The sequence below is a fragment of the Aotus nancymaae genome, unplaced genomic scaffold, assembly GCF_030222135.1.
Source record: "Aotus nancymaae isolate 86718 unplaced genomic scaffold, 86718_ANA_hifiasm-v0.15.2.pri h1tg000006l, whole genome shotgun sequence".
Lineage (NCBI taxonomy): Eukaryota > Metazoa > Chordata > Mammalia > Primates > Aotidae > Aotus > Aotus nancymaae.
In genome coordinates this window covers 87,754,158-87,774,370 of record NW_026988417.1, presented here as the reverse complement: position 1 = coordinate 87,774,370, position 20,213 = coordinate 87,754,158, and the positions used below count along the sequence as shown (strand labels likewise).

General features: G+C 35.6%; 1 protein-coding gene across 6 annotated transcripts in view; it reads right to left on the bottom strand.

The window, feature by feature from the left end:
• The window catches only part of BMPR1B (bone morphogenetic protein receptor type 1B), a 395,211-nt gene that overhangs the window by 144,942 nt on the left and 230,056 nt on the right, over positions 1 to 20,213 (bottom strand). For 4 of the 6 annotated variants that reach the window (XM_064369359.1, XM_064369356.1, XM_064369346.1 and 1 more), the window contains one exon: positions 10,980 to 11,074. The gene's annotated coding sequence lies outside the window, so the exon portion shown is untranslated. Of the gene's footprint in view, positions 1 to 10,727; positions 10,912 to 10,979; positions 11,250 to 20,213 lie in introns of those variants that run through there. The other 2 variants (XM_012437724.2, XM_012437730.3) reach the window with 2 other exon arrangements.

Sequence of the window (20,213 nt, the reverse complement as noted above, 5' to 3'; positions counted from 1 at the left end):
CCCTAAAATGTAAGAAATGAGCGGCCTTACAGGAGGCCAATGTACAACCGACCATCTGTGTGTTCTACATTCCTTATGCTATTTCTAAACGAGTATTTGATCTCAGGGATGCTCTAATAGCATCAATTAATATGACTGGCAATACACAGCTAATAAGCAGAAACATATGTGTCACCAAAACTATTTTATTAAAATATAACCAAAATTTTAAAATTGATTCCCTACCTCTGCAATTCATAGTAGTTTGGACTATTAACAATGGAAATCATGTTAGCACAAATATCACATTTCCTTTTAACTAGAAGGAACTCACACTATGGGAACAGCTTCAAACTGACCACAAAACCAGCTTCCCAAGTTAAGAACACATGGCTTCAGGAGACACATTTTAAACTCACAATGTGCTTTGCAAGCTGTACTGATCGACTTCATATTGCAATGGCTAAAGAAGAAAACATTCAAAATTGTTGTTTCTACCAATAACAATTTTAAATAATTATATGCGGAGTATTAATGAATAACTCGAGTGACTCTATGTATTGTATCTTGGCTCACTTAAAACAAATAACAACAAAAAACCCTACACATTCAAAGAACTGTGAATTACTTCAGTAGAACATTGTGTCCTAGGTCACCATGCTTTCTTTCTCTATTATTGTCAAGATTGATTTGCCAACAAGCCTCTGACAATAAACACAGATATAAATTTCAAGGTTAGTAAGCTACACTACTACTGGGAATAATGATATATTAATTTACTGATGAGTTAAAATTGGTATAGAGAGAAGTAGAGAGAAGCTCTTAAGAAAAAAATATATTTTACATGGAGAAAAAGCAAATATTCACCTGAGGAAATTAATATATAAAACCATAACTGAATTATGTTTCAACCATATACTGTGCAATAATCATCTTTACATTAAAGCAGGAAAATAAGTATGATTGAAAAATGAGGAATAAAATAAATAGCCTATTTAGGACTTTTAAGACAATACAAATACTTATGCATAATATTTCAAATAATAATAGAATACCCTGCTTATTAACTAAAAGGTATAATTCAATTTTAAATGTTCTAGGGCAGGGCTATAAAACAAAATGAAGTGTGGCAGAATTGTTACCAAAGCCATACCAATGAATCAACAAAAGGCAGAGTAATTCAAGGGGGAAAATGTCCTATATTATCTTGAAGCAACATTGTTTGCCTTGAGTTAAAAGAAAAACAGAATAAAATATTTCATGGTGGGAAAATGCATAACAAAAATTAAAATTTCAAAGGATGTCTTTTTATAAACTTTCACATGTGAACCCCCTCACAAGTACACAAACACAAACAACATAGTTTAGTATGTCTATTTAGAGCGGACTAAACTACTCTCTTACATCATTCCAGGTAACCAATTAGTATATACATACTGAGTTCTGATGACGCCAAAATATCCAGAACTTCCTTCCCTGCTTCAAACACGAGACCTCGATACCACAGCAACGAGCTTGAGTCTCCTAGCTGAGTAGCTTAAAACAGAGATGATAGCAAAAGCTGTTGGTTAGTGAGACTCATTTCTCCCCCAAATGAAACTTACGGTACAGAAAAAGAGACCCAGATGGAACAGTCACTCCCTGCTGACCTTACAACTCCTTGTCAACTTTCCTGCTAAGGTCATAAGCAGATATGTGAGGGAGGGCATAGTGCTATTAAGCATATGAGGAAGAATTGAAATATAAGTAGGCTAAAATGAAAGAAAATGATAAAAATCAATAGTTGTAGTAAAATCTGAGGAAGCTAAAAAGAATTTTTTAGCTGCTTTGAATCTAATTTAAATAGGATTATTTCCTTATTTTTTGAGATTCTGGTATCTTCAGTGCTAATCCCAAATAAGAAGTTTCTACATGTTACCAGTTTCATTGACTTGCCTTTATACTTTGAAAGTCATCATTCCTGAACTCACTTTTTCACCGATGGACTCAAGCTGGGAAGATTCTTGCCATCAGAACTCTACGGACCCACATGTATTATCACTACTTATGGCAAAAAGCATAATTTCTTTCTTTGGCAATGCTTCCTTAAAAGATGGACTTTGGCCAGATCTGAGATTAAATCATGACCTTATCACTTATTAGCTATGTAAGGTTATCATGTTACTTTACACTTAGGGGTCTCAGTTTTTTTAATCCTAAAAAGAGGAAATAAGAATAAGTCATCCAAAAGTCTATTGGAAGGAATAATAAAATATATATATATATACACATATATACACACACACATGCACCCTTGGTAAATGGAGGCGGTTATTCATACATAATTTCTCAATCACACAGATTATTAGGTCTGCCTTAACATAAGTAACATACACAGTGCCTTGTCTATAGTAATTTCAAGAATCATGGCAAGTTAAAACCAACACCACCACCCTAACATGTTCCAATGCTTAAATCTCATTAAACAAGAAACATCAACTTTATTCCATAGAGATAAAAATTTTAATGCAATACAAACTGAAGGGTAACACGAAGAATTAAATTTTTGCCACAGGATACAAGAGAAAGATGAGTTCACAAAAAAAAGTGGGAAAGGGGAAGAACAATTCAATAAAAGTGCTGAAGTACTTGGTCAAAAAAATCCTTGTGGACTATAGTATTAATAGTAAATAAATTAAGACATAAAAATATAGAAAAGTATTTTCCTATTTCTAGATTTTAAAAAGGTTTTCTAAGTTTCAAAAGATATTGAGAAAATATCGATTTGCTTTAATAAAAATATTTCAAAACATACTTATGTTTCAAAACACATAAAACAAAATTTAAAAATAATCCAAATCTTATGAAAGCAGTTGCAACTAATAGGTCTTTAAATAATCAAGATCCTTCAATTTTTTTTTTTTAAATAAAGGTATAATTCTAAACCACTAAGGGGAATAGAGCCACTGAAAAAAAGAATAAGTATATAAATAGATAAATTATAAAGAATAAAACAGTAATTACCCCGAGTTAAACTCACTAGTAATTAAGAATAAGTAAATTAAATATCACTTTCCTCTATCATATTAGCAAAGATTTTAAAATTACACATTTCTTTGCAGGCAAGACATTTAAAAAGTAGGCAATACCTATTTAAAGTGAAAGGTATTAATCCAATGGAAAATTATCACAAAGGGATAACCAGGCTTTTTTATTAATGGAAAAGCATGAAGAGAAGGTCACTTTGATTCTGATATGAGGGAGGAGGAAACAGGAAGGTACAGAAATCACCAGCAGAGGCTGAGAATAACCTTCAACTATTATCTTCAAAAATTCTTTCATTGCTTATACATTGTTGGTAGGAATGTAAATTAGTTCAGCCACTGTGGAAGCAGTTTGGAGATTTCTCAAATAATGTAAAACAGAACTACCATTCGACCCAACGAATCCCACTGCTGGGCATAGATCTAAAAGAAATAGTTCTAACCAAAAAGGCACATGCACTTACATGTTCATCACAGCACTATTCACAACAGCAAACACATGGGGTCAACCCAGCTGCCAATCAACAGTGGTTGGATAAAGAAAATATGATACATATACACCATGGAATACTACACCGCCATAAAAAAAGATTGAAATCATGTCCTTTGCAGCAGCTTAGATACAGCTGGAAGCCATTATCCTAAGTGAATTAATACAGGAACAGAAAACCAAATACTGTATATTCTCACTTGTAAGTGGCAGCTAAACACTGGGAACTCATGGACATCTAGATGACAACAACAGAAACTGGAGACTACGAGAGATGGAGGGAGAGAAGGGAGGAAAAGCTAAAAGCCACCTACTGGGTACTATGCTCACTATTCGGGTGACGGGATGATTTGTATTCCAAGCCTTAGCATCACACAATACACCTATGTAACAATCTTGTACATGTACTTCCTGAATTTAAAACATTAGTTGAAATTATAAGACAACAACAACAAAAACCTCTTTGATCGAAGTATACAAGCAAGTTTTACCAGCGACCTTAATAAGAATCAATGGAGCCAAAGAGCCCCAATTTTGATGGGAGTGGTGGGAATAGAAACAGAGGAGAGCAGAGAGACTTACTAGAAGATGACATGGACAAAACAAACCTGTTTTGCCCCTCTCTACATCTTCGATTCTTTATATTTTTAAAAGAATCCTATATGAAAGTCAATATAACATAGAAAAGCCATTGAATTCTTTCATTTTTGTTTTAAACAAAGTTTTTTCCAGGTGTAAGTTAGAACAAATAATCACCTTTAAACAAAACTGTGAAACAAAATATAGCCATATATCTCCTAATGAAGTACAGATATTCTACATTGTAACCTTAGACATAATCTAGGCATAAAACTTGTTTTTTTTTTTTCACTTTTTTTTTTTGAAAGGAGGAAAGAAAGAAAGAAAGAAAAAGAATAAAGAAGAGGAGGAAAAAAGAAGAGAAAGAGAGAGAGAGAATGGGAGTATTGCTTTCTTGCCCAGGCTAGAATGCAGTAAAAGGCTGCATTCCAGCCTGGGTAAAACTTGTTTTTTAGCTTCTATCTTTTGCTCCAGTACTATCCGCCATGTTCTATTGAATGAATGGTTGTGTAGCAGAATGTGATTATACCATGAAACAGAATAGAGTAATTCAGAAGAGCCAGAAAGGATATCTGTCATTAGAAAAAAAAAATAAGTGGGAACGTACTCCATCTCACTCGATGGTAAATTACTAGCTTTAACTTTAAGGAATTAAAAAATAATGCAAAGGAGCCTAATACAAGACAAGATGCAGAGACACAACAAATTAAGCTTTGAATGTAGTACAAAAAATAAAAACAGAACAATTACACTCAGACAAGAAAAGTCACATCAACAAAATACTGGTCTAATAATTACAAAATACTAATTTTGATCCAAATCTTAACTAGGTACTTGAAAAGCTGATGTTTGACAGGTTATGTATGTTATCTGTAGACGCCACAACTGCCCATTGAAAAAAATGGAAGTACTGAAGAAAAGCTTTAAAGTCCCACTTCCATCATTAATTTATTCTTCTCTCAGGTTCTATGAATTACATGACCTTCACTGTTATAAAAAAAATTTTGGTTGGCAATAAAGCTTCTAACAATAATAAAATAAGACTTGATTGTTTTGGTAAAATCCTTTATGCCTCATTCCAACCACAAAGTTCTTTGAGCTTTTCTTGGTGCTGGTGGTGGTATTTTTGCTTATGTTTGTTATTGTTATAATCTTTCCATACTGAGGCAAGCTTAGGTTTCCCTCCTCACTGGCTAACAGGAACTTGGTATATTTTTATGCCCATACTAAAGAAACTTCCATCATCCTAATCATATAATATTTATATTATCTGATATGACAGTGAGATCTATAACATCCATACCTATAGCTCTTTGCTAAAGCACCTTCTTCACATATTTTAACACAGGTTAGTTACATGGGCAAAATGTATCTTAAAAGAAATTCTACAACCAACCGATCTTTGACAAACCTGACAAAAACAAGCAATGGGGAAAGGATTCCCTGTTTAATAAATGGTATTGGGAAAACTGGCTAGTCATGTGCAGAAAGCAGAAACTGTACACCTTCCTGACACCTTACACTAAAATTAACTCCAGATGGATTAAAGACTTAAACATAAGACCCAATACCATAAAAACCCTAGAAGAAAATCTAGGCAAAACCATTCAGGACATAGGCATAGGCAAGGACTTCATGACCAAAACACCGAAAGCATTGGCAACAAAAGCTAAAATAGACAAATGGAACCTAATTAAACTCCACAGCTTCTGCACAGCAAAAGAAACAGTCATTAGAGTGAATCAGCAACCAACAGAATGGGAAAAAAACTTTGCAATCTACCCATCTGACAAAGGGCTGATATCCAGAATTTACAAAGAACTAAAACAGATTTACAAGAAAAAAACAAGCCCATTCAAAAGTGGGCAAAGGATATGAAGAGATACTTTACAAAAGAAGATATAAATGAGGCCAACAAACATATGAAAAAATGCTCATCATGACTGGTCATTAGAGAAATGCAAATCAAAACTACATTGAGATACCACCTCACGCCAGTTAGAATGTCAATCATTAAAAAATCAGGAGACAACAGATGCTGGAGAGGATGTGGAGAAATAGGAACACTTTTACAGGCTGGGAGTGTAAATTAGTTCAACCATTGTTGAAGGCAGTGTGGCGATTCCTCAAGGACCTAGAAATAGAAATTCCATTTGACCCAGCAATCCCATTACTGGGTATATATCCAAAGGATTATAAATCGTTCTACTATAAGGACACATGTACACAAATATTCATTGCAGCACTGTTTACAATAGCAAAGACCTGGAACCAACCCAAATGCCCAGCGATGATAGACTGTACAGGGAAAATGTGACACATATACACCATGGAATATTATGCAGCCATCAAAAACGATGAGTTTGTGTCCTTTGTAGGGACATGGATGAACCTGGAAACCATCATCCTCAGCAACCTGACACAAGAACAGAAAATCAAACACCGCATGTTCTCACTCATAGGCGGGTGTTGAACAATGAGAATACATGGACACAGGGAGGGGAGCATCACACACTGGGGTCTGTTGGGGGAAATAGGGGAGGGACAGCAGGGGGTGGAGAGTTGGGGAGAGATAGCATGGGGAGAAATGCCAGATATAGGTGAAGGGGAGGAAGGCAGCAAATCATGCTGCCATGTGTGTACCTATGCAACAATCTTGCATGTTCTTCACATGTACCTCAAAACCTAAAATGCAATTAAAAAAAAAAAAAGAAGTTCTAAATTGAATTATGGTCCATTCCAAGCAATTAAGATTACCAAATTTTCCTATGAAAATACCAATCTTATTTTCATTCCTAAGACAGATACAATTCAAGGTTAAACAAACAGAAGAGTCATATTCAATGTCTGGAAGATGTTTATAAGGCTTAAATAGTAATGGAAACTGCTGGTAGAATACACTAAGAAGTAAAAATAATCAAATTAGGAAAACTCTTAAGTTACTCCAAATTGTTCATGAAGCTTTACACTTGTTCCTGGTATATAAAATATTTAATATATAAAGTAAGTACTTTTATGTATAATGGGCAAATAAAATTCAATTAAAGGCAAAATAAATTTCCTTTTTATTGAATAGCAGAGCTAAAAGAAACAGCTGCTATTTCTCAACTACTTTTTTTAAACGTCAACTTCCTTCTCTTTCAACATTTCTATTTTGAGAAGCAAATTCTTCTTCTGCCTGAAATGGAATATCACCTTTCAGGTTTGAGAATTTTTAGACCATGATTTTCTGTTATTTCCTTAAAACCCAAACTATCTCTGCACCAGTAAACGAAATCGGAAGGTATACCTTTACTAGTAACATTGGGAGCAATTTCACTCTGCAATTCTCTAGGCTACATGAGGATGGACATCTTCTCTCCTGAAGCTCTCTCTGGGCCTTTGGGAAGGCATGACACTGTCTTCAGTTTGATAAGGCATCACTTAATTGACCACAGCAGTCAACAATGCAACAGCAACTAGCTAATTTTTTTTTTGACAGACTTCACAAAATTAATTACATAAACAGCATTTTTGGAACATATATCTTGAATTTTTATTTGCTAACCAATATCATTTTGACTTTTGTTACTCAAATAAGCTTATGAGTTCATCAAATATCTATTTGCATGGATATACACACACACCGACACACACACACTACACTGTGATATTGGTCTTAGAAAATGAAACAAAATAATTTTTCAGATTATTATTGTTATCCCCAAATTATGTACCATCTACTTGAGATGCTTTTCTTAAATCTAATCAAAAATTTAAAATATTAAAGCAAAAGGGCTAAAAAGAAAAGTATGTTTAAAATAAATATGATAAAGTTTTTGTTTACTTCAAATTCTGGGGCACTTGTTATATGCTAGGTCTTGGGTAAGCATAAAAAACATTAAATTTAAAAATCTGGCCATAAATAGGTTACAATCTGAGGCAGAAACAAAAGCATAAAACACTGTATTATCAAGCTCTGTAAAGTACCAGGACAGAGATTTATATAGGAGGCCAAGTCATAGAGTCTGAGAGCGGACCAGCAGGCCTTTCTCCACTGAGGCTAGAAGGCAAAGACTGGGAAGAGGGTTTTCAAGATAGAACAGCATAAATGATTCAAGAAAAAAGCAATCCAATGTGGACTGTTTGAGAAATAGAAGATGTTCAATACCACCAGCAAATAAAACTGAAAAAGGGGAATATTCTCATAGACGGGCAAGAGAGTTGTAGACAATAGCCCAGAAGGAATGGCAAAAGATTAATATAGAACAAAAGTAGAAGGTATGTGAACAAGACACTCATAGTAAAGCCTGAGAAGTAGAAAGACAGGGATAGGAAGGTTTTAGCATAAAAGCAATGGGTTCATCAGGGTAGGAGACAGACCCCTCTAAAAGTAGTGCAGCAGGCCCAGCCCAGGGATCCTGCCTGTAATCCTAGCATGTCGGGAGGCCAAGGCGGGAAGATTACCTAAGGTCAGGATTTCGAGACCAGCGTGACCAACATGGAGAAGCCCATCTTTACTAAAAATACAAAAGTAGCTGAGTGTGGTGGTGCACGCCTGTAATCCCAGCTACTTGGAAGGCTGAGGCAGCAGAATTGCTTGAACCCGGGAGATGGAGGTTGCGGTGAGCCAAGATAGCACCACTGCACTCCAGCCTGGGCAACAAGAGCAAAACTCCATGTCAAAAAAAAGAAAATAAAAGTATTGAGGAAGATGAACTACTAGTAGACCAAATATAACTCTAGGACAGTGAGATCAATGAGGGCTAACATTCATATAATATTTCAAGCTAAATTCATTCACATTGCTTCAATAGATAATTAACACATAATACAAAAGGTGCCATTTTCTGTTTTGTAAAATATGCCTGCCTATAAAATATTATTTATAAATAGTATAAGCAATGTCAGGATGGACAACAGAGCCATAAATAATATTGACAGGGCATTTCAAGTTTTAAAACGCTCAAGCAGTCTTCAACCAAAATACATCCTAATTTAGACATTATCATCCAATGTCACAATTTTGTATTTCTTCTTGATTGAAAGGAAAACTTTCTTTAGTTTCTCTTTATTGTAGTTCTTTATTTGCCTTTTCAGCCCAAATTTCAACAAGGTACTTCAGAAACAAGACACCAGAAGGAATAAAAACAAAACCAATAAAAAGGGGAAATAAAGCAATTATGCCACTGTTTATGCAAAATATAAAGCAAAAAATAAATAAAAGGCACTGAATAAAAATCTGAAATTAAAATCTTGATCATGAGATGTTACTCAGAGATAAGAGCAAAGAAAAAATGATGAACTTAGCTAGTTAGGTTCTATAATTGAGAAATGCCCATTCTAGATCAATCAAGATTGTACTTTCTGAATAAAGATACTGTCAAAAATCTAAATCAAATGCACTAATAAAAAGGTAGGCAGAATTTGAAGAAGTACATAGATTCAGATGATAAAACAAGCATTAAATGAATGTTAAAATACAGTTTAAGGTATCAAACTAGCCTTAAAGCATTTCTGAATTAATAAAATGATTTTTGAAACATTTTGCATCATTTGAAAAGTTATATATGCATTCAACAAAAGTGATACTGCACAACTATTGGTCTCATTTTAAGATTCTTACTTTGCATGTAAACATATTCTACCTGCTGTTTGAAATCTGGCTTATCCTGTTTTAGAATGAGCTCATTTCTGTACATTAGCCCCTAACACAAAATCTATGCCAGAGTATTAGATTTTCCTCATAGCTCTATTGGTGTACAGTTTCAGCTCTACAGCGGCATCAGTCTCTTTTTGGTTTTTAACTTAAATATGTAGTACAGAAAACCCTTTGGAACTATAATCACCATCTAAAACCTAACCTAACAGTTCTAAATATCATGCTAATGCTGATAGTTCTACATTCTGAAAAGCAATCAAGGAAATTTTCATTATGTCAATAGATATATTTCCTCTAGTTAAGGCCACATTTCTAGAGAAACAACAATTTACTTTCTAGTACATGTGTAGTAGACATAAACATACAAATACATACTTTACATAAGTGTTCTAAAGCAGAAAATACATAGAAAACAATTTTTTCTGTCTCCTTCAGTGCCAATGCTTTTAATGGTAATCTGGAATATGCAAAACCATAATGAAGATGAACATGCTACAACAGCAGGCACATACACGGAAACATATTTAAAGTGCCACATGTGATGACAGGAAAAAAACGAACTATTAATGCGTAGGAGGAGATGTTAATTTTAGTTTGAGGTTTAGTAGGGTGTCGCAGTTTTTAAGGAACCAATAGCAAGTGCCCTGGACTAGCAGAGAACTCCTCAGTGCTTGTCTTTGGCACTGTGGATTAGGAAGACTGTTCTCACTTCTCACCATCCCAGGTTCTCTCTAATCCCAAAGGTACTATTTCATTTCAGTGCACTGGCAAATGGACATTAGCTTCTTTTTTAAAAAGACTCCATGTTACCCAAATTCCCAGCTTCCACATTTTGACACCATCTATTGCATCTTCAAACATTCATCTGAATGTTTCCCTTACAATCCATGTCTAGACCACCACTCACTACGATCAACTTAACGGACACTAATGTTTTAATACCAACATAAAAGTAAATAGGAATTTGCCAACTGGAAGACCTTGAGTTTGATAGAATGAAGAGACAGAAACTTACTGATAGGACACAATATGAAATTGGTGCTTAAGAGCTGTTCCTACCACACGCAGGAAATGTCTTGTGAATGTAGCCGGCATTCTCAACAGCAGTACACAAAACGGCTCTGCCACCAAGAACATTCTTACCCCGCAGGCAGCCCTCCTCATTAGCTTTGACAAGCCACATAGCCCTTTGCTTACTGGTGTAGTGCAGCCAACAGGGAGAGGGAGTTTACGAGTAACAGCGAGACAGAACTGGCTAATTACTTACCTTCTCACTTATGGCAGGCTTGCTTGTTTAACTTTTTGTTTCCTCTCTTGTCATAGCTCAGCGCCAAATGGTTATGAATCAGCAGAAGTCTGAACCTGACAGTTAAAAAGAATATATTTTCAGAAAAAAATTGGAAATTAACATTCCCTCCACTGCAGACTTTCATTCCTTGCCCTCTGTGTGCATGTTATTCTCCCGTTTTCTCTCTCTGCAAGGCAGCTACGTAGTGGTCTATAAATATTGACCCTGACACTTGCTCAGTGCTTTGCTTGCTCATGGCACAGGTCTGTGTTACTGAACACCGTGGTAATACCCCGGCAAAGTTCTCAGCTGCTCAGACAAAGCTGTGGATTGGCTCACTACCCAGCAACCCTGTGCTTGCCTGGAAATACCATTCTGCTGCCAGCTTTACAGATGCTATGGGCCTTTCCTGAGGCCCAAATCAGGCACAGAAGGGCAATTATGAAGTTTGTCTGAAGAAATACAGCTTTCCTCAGGCAGGTGGAGAAAAGTGGGGCTAGGTGGAGTCAAAGACAAGAAAGGAAATGCTGCCTTTGTTTTGGCCAAACAACACAATCTCAAACCCTTCATGAAAGTCGTATCTAAATGTCAATCAAGCTTTATAAAACTTAATTGTGACACATTATGAATCCCAATGACACAGGAAAGCAGTTTTGTAATTGTTTTTAATATTGTTTCTCAATGAGGAAGGCTGCAGTAACTATATAACTGGTCACAAAAAATATATCAACATAAGTTCATTTGGAGAATGATAGAAATGCATAGGAAAGTATAATATTAATCAGATACATCATATATTTAGTGAAAGATGCTAAAATATAACCTAAAATTGTAACTCAACATAATATTTATTTACAGTTCAAATATAAACTTCTATATTTATACTTGACAAGTTGAAAATTTAAATTTTAGATTAAGGATAGAATCCTACAGTATATGGTTTGCAGGCGACATAAACAAGGTAAGTAGTATCTCCATATACCACGTATAATGTCCACAGTATGAATAAGTAGAAAATAAATCAGTCCATATTTTTTACTTCCTGTCAAGGATAATGATTTGTTTACTAAAATTTTCTCTTGATTAAATCAAAGGTAAAGAAAACTTTTGGGAGACTCTGGTCACTTTACTCATCTTAGGGATAAGAAAATCAATCCCCAGGCTGGTTTCTTTGCCCAGGGTCACACGGAACTTTGTGGCAGAGCCAAAACTAGAATCCTTGCCTGACTGCTCCTTCTGGTAGAACAGTGGTTCTCAAACTCATCTTTAGGTTCATCTTCATGTGAAAGCTTACTGAAATCTTACCAGTAAAGGCAAATGTTACTGCCAGAAATAGGATCAACACAGAACAAAATTAACTTTTTACAGTGTAATTGACCCAAAAAATAAAGTTACTCATAAAAATTAACTTTCAAACAATTGAAATCCACCTTTCCTTGCTTAATGCAATAACTAATATTTATCTAATACATTAACTTATTGTCAAGAGAGGCATATAAGTAGGTACTGTAACAGGCAAAGATAAAACATAGTTCTTAACTCTCAAAAGACCTTCAAGGTCTATTTCCAGAAAAACAAAAGAGAAGTTCAATGTAAAAAACATAGCAACAAAGACTATAGGAGAAAACCTAGGGAGAAGGGAAAATGAGCATCTCAGCCAACATGAACTGGGAGTAAAAGGTAATTCTTCACTCTAGACTTCTGGATCTTAAAGAATGAGCAGAAGGTAGTGAGGCAAAGAAGGGAAGAATAACACAATCAAGACCCAGGCAGGAAAGAGCACAATATATATTTAGAACTTCAAATAGATCTTTCTTGCTGGAGCTTAGAACGTAAGAGAGAAAGTAGTTACAAACAAAACAAAACCAAATAGAAGGAGGAAGGTGATGAGGGATTTTACAAGCCAGGTTGACAAACGTGGGTTTTATAGAGTAGGATAGGCTACCAGACTTTAACTACCTTTATTCACAGATTTTTAAAAGAATTTTGAAAAATTATGTAACCATTTACACATTACCAAATTGACAGCTACAAATTTTCACCTGTGGTAAAATATGTACTTGCAAAGAATTTCTACCCTATTGGAAATATTGACATTTTAAAACAAAACACACCAGCTATTTTAAGTATACTCAATAGCATCTAAATCCACAATGATTTAATATAACCATTATCTATTTAAATAACACACAGAGATGCCTCTTTTGGCCACTGAAATTTACACTGCTATTTATTTTCTTGACTTTATTTCCATCTTACTGCCTCACAGAATTTTTACATGTTTTATAATTAAGTCCTCAGTTGTTCACCCTGTCATCCGTTATTTTTTATTTATTTATTTTTTTGAGATGGAGTCTTGCTTTGTTGCCGAGGCTCACTGTAATCTCCGCCTCCCAGATTCAGGCAATTCTCCTGCCTCAGCCTCCTGAGAAGCTGGGACTACAGGCATTTGCCACCACACCCAGCTGATTTTTGTATCTGTAGTAGAGGCAGGGTTTTGCCATGTTGGCCAGGCTAGTCTCAAACTCCTGACCTCAGGCAATCTGCCCACCTCAGCCTCCCAAAGTGCCAGGATTATAGGTGTGAGCCACCACACCCTGTCATACTTCTCTGCAATACAAATTTAATGTATTAGTTGATTTTTTAATGTTAAATGTTCTATGACTCCAGGATAATGCACCATAATAACATTTGGGATGGATAAGGGTGTGCTTTTCTTTTGTAAGGTAAGAGAAAGAGTGTTGCGAATAAAGCACTATTCTTAGCCAGATCAATATTAATAAAGAGTTTATGTAGAAGTGGAGAATCTGGACACTGACTCCATTAGAATTACCCATTCAACTGCTAAGAGAAAGAAACCAGTCTGAAAAGACTACATACTGGGCTGGGCACAAGTGGCTCACACCTGTAAACCCAGCACTTTGGGAAGCTAAGGCAGAAGGATTACTTCAAGCCAGTAGTTTGAGACCAGCCTGGGAAACATAACAAGACCTTGTCTCTACAAAAAAATGTTTAAAAAAAAAAAAACTTAGGCAGGTGTGGTAGCACACACCTGTAGTCCCAGCTGAGGTGAGAGGATCCCTTGAACTCAGGGATTCGAGGCTGGAGTGAGCTACGACTGTGCCACTCCACTCCAGCCTGGATGGCAGAACAAGACCCGTCTCTCTAGAAAAAGAAAAAAAAAAAGGCTACATATTGTAGGATTATAACCGTATAGCATTCTGGAAAAGGCAGCACAATACACAGTGTAAACAATGGTGGTTGTAAGGAGATGACAATGAAACACAGGGGATTTTTAGGGCAGTGAAGCTATTCTGTAAGATGCTGTAATGGCAGATGAATGATATTATGCATTTGACAAAGCCCACAGAACTGTGAAACACAAAGAGTAAACCCTAATGTAAACTATGAACTTTAGTTAAGACTCTTCCTCTGTCTTCTAAGGCGTGTGGTCTAGAGGGAGTAGCAGTATTATTTACGGAGTGATCACAGTCTAAGAGGGGCTTTGGAAATATTATCTCTAACACTACAGACAACACTAGCAGACTGTTATGTTTTTGCCTTTTTAAAAATAAAGAAAATGAGGCTGAGTGTTAAGTGGCTTGTCTGAAGTCATGTGATTAATAAATTATAGAACTGAGATTCAGCCCAAATCTCTCTGGCTGGACTACATTACCACATAACGCCTTTATATCAGTCACTGGAGATGTACAGGCCCATGCCCAGGTAAGAAAGTAGATTAAGCAGTGTGATCACAAAGTCAGGACGGATTTAAAATGCTGTATTCTCTATTTATCTCAAGGAACTTCTTGAATTTTAATACTGAGTATTGGGAGGTAGCAGAAAGAGAGGTCTAACAAATTAAGCAGTGGATGAAATTAAAGTAACTGAAACATCTTGCTAAAGAGAACTTAAGGTTTTTTTATCTTTTATTTGACTGACAGGCAAGGAATACATGAAGAGTCAAGTGGGGTTCTTCTTTGAGTGGCTGGGTCTCTGCCAAGGCAAATGTTTTGGGAGGAGGGGGCAACTTTGGAACAGGGAGCTGGGAAGAGCAGATGATGGACATGATGGACTTTAGATATCTGTGTTGTACTGAAGTATGTTCAGTAGTCATTAAGATATACTAGTTTAGTACACCAGAGAGATGAAGACTGAATCAATTCAGTAAGTAGTTTTGTAGTCTTGCTTTCCTAGTTCAAACCTTGTCACCATATTCTCAGCATAGAGGTGAGAGAAGTCGGCCGGGAGTGGTGGCTCATGCCTGTAATCCCAGCACTTTGGGAGGCCGAGGTGGGCGGATCACAAGGTCAGGAGATTGAGACCATCCTGGCTAACATGGTGAAACCCCATCTCTACCAAAAAAGAAAATTAGCCGGGCATGGTGGCACATGCCTGTAGTCACAGCAACTCGGGAGGCTGAGGCAGGACAATTGCTTGAACCTGGGAGGTGGAGGTTGTGGTGAGCCAAGATCACACCACTGCACTCCAGCCTGGGCAACAGAGCCAGACTCCATCTCAAAAAAAAAAAAAAAAAAAAAAAGAGAGAGAGAGAAAGAGAAGTCAATTAAAAATCTCACTCAGATCACATTCATCTTCTAAACAAAGCCCTGTGCTGCTTCCCCATTTTACTCAGAGTAAAAGCTAAAGTCCTTATAATGGTTCATATAGACTAGCCCCACTTTATTCTCTCATTATGTCTCTGACAGCATGGACTAGAGCCACCCTCAGTTTCTCAGCTCCAACACACTAGTCCTCCTACTATTCCTTAAATGTGCATGACCAGTTTGCCTTTAGTATCCTTCCATTTGCTTTACGTTCTTGGAGAGAGCTGCAAGGCTAACTGTTCATGTTGAAGTCCCTGTTCAACGGGCATCTTCTCAGCACTCTCATACTACTTAAAACTGCAAACTTCCTTGTTATTTGTTATTGCTTGTGTCTTCTCCATAAAATATAGGTTCAATAATAGCATAGATGTCAAGGGCCTAAACTGAGCCTTCTACGTGATGAATGCACAATAAATATTTGTTAAATGACTAAAATAGACATTTATGAGCAACACACCGATAAAGGTAGTTCCCAAGGATGAGCTCTCTCAAAAGTAGCAAGTATAATGAGAAGTAAACCAAAATCAACATTTACAAAGTAGGTCAAGGAAGAGAAGGCCATGAAGACTGAAAAACAATTATAAAGTCAGTAGAAGGAGAATGAAAAAGGGCTGAATGAGGACAGAGTCGAGGATTGAAGGGTCAACAATGTCAAATACCATGAAAAGATTAAATATGAATGAGACTGAAAAAGCCTGTTACATGTAACCTTCAGAAAATATTGTGATACTAAAAACCACTGAAATGCACAATTTAAAAGGGCAAATTTTATGGTATATAAATTCTATTTCAACAAAGCAGTTATTATAAAAGAAAAAGCATTGGCAGCTTAGCTGTTTCCACTGAAGGTGGAAGGTAAGCAAGGAAAGTGAAACAGGAATAAAGTCATTCTTTCAAAATGTTCAGCCACAAAGAAAAGAGAAAGAAGGATAGGGGTAATGCTTTAAAACAAAAAACAAACAAAACAACAACAAAAATTCATTCCAGTAGAGGTTAAGTGAGAGCTCTGAAGTCAAGTAGCCCGGTGTTTTCTTCTTTCTTCAGTTACACTGTAAGTTACATAAGTGCTTTAGTTTCCTCATCAATGAAATGGGTTTAATGTTAGTACCTGCATCATTGGGAATCAATAATTCATCTTATTGTTGAATAATATTTGATTACATGGTGCATTCATCAAGTTTTATTTATGCATTCATCAGCTAATGAACATTTCGGTTGGTTCCACTTTGGGGCCATTATGAATAATATAAACAAGTTTTGCTTCAACTTTTTTTTTTTTTTTTTTTTTGAGACAGAGTCTCACTGTCGCCTAGGCTGGAGAGCAGTGGCGTCATCTCTGCTCACTATAGCCTCCACCTCTCAGGTTCAAGCGATTCTCCTGCCTCAGCCTCCCGAGCAGCTGGGATTAAAGGCAAGTGCCACCATGCCCAGCTAATTTCTGTATTTTTAGTAGAGACAGTGTTTCACCATGTTGGCCAGGCTGGTCTCAAACTCCTGACCTAGTGATCCGCCTGCCTCAGCCACCCAAAGTGCTGGGATTACAGGTGTGAGCCACCATGCCCAGCCTCAACTTATATTTTCATTACTCTTGAGTAAATACCAAGTAGTAAAACTGCTAATATGTTAATTTTATGTTTAACATAGTAAAGAACTGTCCACCTGTTTCCCAAAGTAGAATTTCACTGTGGCTTTAATCTGCATTTTCCTAGTGATGAATAATATTGAACATCTTTTCATATGCTTATTAGCCATTTGGCTATTTACTTTTGACTTTCAGTAAATATAATTTCAGAAAACCCTATAACCAAAAAAAGCTTAAAATATGTTTTTGAGGGCTCAAGAAAGTTGTACCTGGCATAAATAGAGTCACTTACTTGTTAACTGAATAAATAAACTAATAAACGAATGATTAAGGATTAAGAAGTATTTAATTTATTAGTATATTGTTTCAGCTTTTAAAATGAATTTGAATTTGTATACAATTTCAATAGAACTTTTAGTAAGGAGAAGCAGCTTTGGGGAAAAAAAATACAACTGCAAAGAAAATGTCCTAATCCTCTGTTCATTATGATAAATACCTATACTGGTACTTTTAGTTTGACAATAATAAAATACTCATCAGATCAATGTGAGGTAACTGAAATTGTAATCCAATTACATTAATGTTTTAATGCTTCCTTGAAATTAGGTGTTAAAGCAAGAAGCTAAGTAGTGACTGATCTTTTATTTTTATTTATTTTTTTTGAGACAGAGCCTCGCTTTGTTGCCAGGCTCACTGTAACCTCCACCTCCTGGGTTCAAGCAATTCTCCTGCCTCAGCCTCCCAAGTAGCTGGGACTACAGGCATGTGCCACCACACCCAGCTAATTTTTATATTTTTAGTAGAGGGGAGGTTTCATTCACCATGTAGGTGAGGGTGGTCTCAATCTTGAACTTGTGATCCACCCGCCTCGGCCTCCCAAAGGAGGACTGTGAGCCACCATGTCCGGCTGTGAATGATTTTAAAATGTGTTGTTGGGAAACTTAATCAGTTGTGAATAATACAAATTTATCTAAGACTATAAAGAATGATGAGGCATTCTTCAGGGGCAAATGGGTACAAGCAAAATATTAGTAATACAAGCTTGCCCTCTTTCACCTGAGGGAACAGGTGACAGTGTAAATTACTGAGGAGAAAGAAAATTGACTCACCATGTGCCTAGTTAGAAGTAAACTACAGTTTTTATCCCTTTTTTTCATGCTTTAGGGGCTTACTATTAGTCATATCATATCGTATACAGACTCACTTACCTTTAACTCTAAGCTTCTTTGTTCTCAAGTAATAAATAATTTGGGCTCCTGGGACCCCACAGGAAAATCATACATAAGTCTACTAACCTTACTGCTGCCACTTTATTGTAATACTTAGAGAAGTACTGGCTGCTCAATTAATAAATAGGTCATTTGTTCTCTTCAACTGAAATAATGCTGTGTGTCACTTGTGAAGGCAGAATAAACTAAATCTGGAAACCACAGCAAAGAATGTGTCTTTTTAAACTTTTATATGACATCACACAAACCAAATGGCAAACTAAAGCACTTTATCATTTATCAATAGAAATTGTTTTTAAATTCACGGTGCACAGAATACACATAACCATAACCAATAATAAAGCTAAACTATGTTTAATAAACTAAGGTAACAATGGAGAATGAAAAGCATCCAGAATATCAAGTTATTTTTATGTTATAGTTGTGGCTAATTGAACCTCTATTAAAACATCACAAATTTCTCATCATGTTTAATAATAATAGCTAGGTTTCCAGCTGTAAATTATAAGTATTTCAATTTCTTTTTCTCCTAGAGTTACATGAGTATTTATGTGACATGAAGGACAATATCAAAAGTGTTGTTTAACATAATATTTGCAATATAATTTTGAGCATTTTTGACTTTTTAAAAACTCTGCAGTTCGTAAAATCATCATGTATCTTTAAGTTAGAGATTTCTTAAAGATAAGAAATTAATCCTCACTAAATCAAAACTTCCTACTCTTACTCCAAAACGGAAACTAGATTAGGTCTATGTGACAATAAGAGACTGGAAAAGAACACTTAATTCCATTAATCTCTGGATGATTCTAATATCCAGATGATCAATCATTAGCTGACATTTTAAACAACTATTTTCTTTCATTATAAAGATGTAGCTGAATTTTCAATGTTTCTTTTTTAGAAATGACTCATTAAGGATATTTTCATTCATACAGATACACATAATTAAAAATATGCCATTAATTTTATAGAATAGTTACATCTAGAAAAAAACACTGCAGTATATTCGATTAGGCAGTGGAACTGGAATCTCAAGAATAAAAAGTATCTTTCAAGGGGGGTTGAAAAGGTGGTCCTGAAACCATCCATGCCAGAGGGATTTATGTCAGCTGAAAGGAGAGAAGCAAAGATTGCTGGATTCCCCAAGACATCTAAAGTCATACATTCCTTAGAATGGAAAGGAGAATGTCCCAGGAAGGAGGGACTCAGCAAAAACCAACTCAGTGGTCTCAGTAGGAGAAGAGAATATTTGTCTACCAAGTTTAAGCTGACTTTTACTGTTTATTAATCATATGGCAGTAGCTCAAAAAATATCACTGAATGATTAAACTAGGCAGCGAAAACAGGAATGTGCCTTAAATCTGAAAAATCGTTAAAAAAAAAAACAGAAACACTGGTTTATTTTATAGCTTCATGATAAATACACTTTCATATAGAAGATTTAAATTGCAAAGCTCAGGAATATCATTATTCATTTTATATTTTTAATCAAAATACATGTTTTAAAAAGAGGAAATAGTAAGAACACAATCAAACAGACAAATCTTTGTAAGAAATGAATGAAACATCCATTATTTTTGTTTGGTTCACATATATAATGTGGTTTCTACTTGCCGTCCTGATTGACAGGGCCTGAAATTTTCTTGAAATGTGGTGTCAAAAATAACTAAGGAGTAATGCAGAAAAAAGACTAAAATGAAAAATCTCACTTCTATACTTTCACAGATATGAATATTGTCACGTAAAATACATTTTCAAGACCTGATTAAATTAGACTTTAAGATGGATGGAA